This window comes from Mustelus asterias, chromosome 7 (assembly GCF_964213995.1).
Source record: "Mustelus asterias chromosome 7, sMusAst1.hap1.1, whole genome shotgun sequence".
NCBI lineage: Eukaryota > Metazoa > Chordata > Chondrichthyes > Carcharhiniformes > Triakidae > Mustelus > Mustelus asterias.
This window is the reverse complement of record NC_135807.1, coordinates 68,668,634-68,670,792: the sequence shown is the minus strand read 5'-3', so window position 1 is coordinate 68,670,792 and position 2,159 is coordinate 68,668,634.

Here is a 2,159-nt window from a genome sequence, read left to right as displayed (position 1 = left end):
AGCCTTTTGAATGACTCCAAAATCATTCAGTATGATAGCCAGACCAGCAAATTCCAGGTTTGTTCTCCTGTCATAGTAAATGACCAAATTTCAGACAGACCAGTGGTTCAAGCATTGCAGTTAGCCTTAGTGACTCACTTAGTGTTAGGGAAGGGGCATGGAGCTAGGGCTCCCATTGAAAGCAAAATACGTATGAAGAAATTTGGTGTATCCACCCCATTTCCCTGATTGTGATGCTAGGCCTTACTGCTCCTGCACGGCTCCTCTGATCTCGAAGCTACCAACAGCCGCTCCACCCTGCAGGAGGGTCTGGCAGTGCTGTTTGCTGATACTGTGCTCCAGGCAGACTGCTTCCCTTAAAGGCTCACTGTCTATTTAAAGGAAGTCACCTGAAGCCTCAACTATTTACCATTTATATAGACGATCTGGAGGAGGGGACTGAGTGTAGGGTAACAAAGTTTGCAGACGACACAAAGATAAGTGGAAAAGTGAATCGTGTGGCGGGCGTAGAAGGTCTGCAGAGAGATTTGGACAGGCTGAGTGAGTGGGCGAGGATCTGGCAGATGGAGTATAACGTTGACAAATGCGAGGTTATTCACTTTGGAAGAAATAATAGCAAATTGGATTATTATCTAAATGGAAAGAAATTACAACATGCTACTGTGCAGAGGGACCTGGGGGTCCTTGTGCATGAGACACAAAAACCCAGTCTGCAGGTGCAACTGGTGATCAAGAAGGCAAATGGGATGTTGGCCTATATCGCAAGGGGGATAGAATATAAAAGCAGAGATCTCTTGCTGCATCTGTACAGGACATTGGTGAGGCCGCAGCTGGAATACTGTGTGCAGTATTGGTCCTCTTATTTGCGGAAGGCTATATTGGCCTTGGAGGGATTGCAGAGAAGGTTCACCAGGTTGATACCAGAGATGAGGGGTGTTGATTATGAGGAGAGACTGAGCAGATTGGGTTTGTATTCATTGGAATTTAGAAGGCTGAGGGGGGATCTTATAGAGACCTATAAGATAATGAAGGGGCTGGATAGGGTAGAGATGGAGAGATTCTTTCCACTTAGAAAGGAAACTAGAACTAGAGGGCTCAGCCTCAAAATAAAGGGGGGTCAGTTTAGGACAGAGTTGAGGAGGAACTTCTTCTCTCAGAGGGTGGTGAATCTCTGGAATTCTCTGCCCACTGAAGTGGTGGAGGCTACTTCGTTGAATATGTTTAAATCACGGATAGATGGATTCCTGATCGGTAAGGGAATTAGGGGTTATAGGGATCAGGCGGGTAAGTGGAACTGATCCACTTCAGATCAGCCATGATCTTATTGAATGGCGGGGCAGGCTCGAGGGGCTAGATGGCCTACTCCTGCTCCTATTTCTTATGTTCTTATAAGTCATGCTGATACAACATCATTTCAAAGTAACTCAGTAGGTACAGGAGATGGTGCATTAGTGCTGCAGTGAAAGCTCAATCTGAGGTCATAAAATCCATGGTTGCCACCACACAGGTGCAGACTGCTGCCATCATGGATGTGAATGTCAGTACTGGAAAACATGCAGGCTCTCCGCATCCCAGCAATCTGCTCCAGCAGGTAATTAGAATTGCAGAGGTGCCACCCAGTGGCACTGATCCCATGGACAATCTGACTGCTCCTCTATATCGGGATGGTGACAGTGGCGGGCGCCATCACTGTCCTTGATATTTCTTATGTTCTTATGGTGTCTCCCAGTCAGCCAGTCTAGACTGCTGCTGCCAGTGCTGAGCTGGTGCAGTCCGACCGACACCAGGCTCTTAAGGCCAGAGCTGCTTGAGGGCATGTTGCAGGCCATCTGTGGGCTCCCCCAATGAAAATCCACAGCCATCCTCAGCCAAGTGGATATCATAGTGTAGGAGCACTATGACAGGCAAGGACAAGATAGGCCCTAAAGGAATACGTAAGAATTAAAGTTTTATTGCTGTTTACATAATTGGATGTGTTATTGCATAAATATGTTTCATTAAGAATTTTATGGTGGCTTTATTCCTGAATGTTGGGCACGGGGATGTTGAGATTGTGGAATGTGAATTGGGGGTGGTAATTGGTGGTTTCACATCAAGATGGAGAATTTGTCTGAAGTTGAAGCAGAACCCCACAATGCATTGTGTGAATTCCTCCAGTT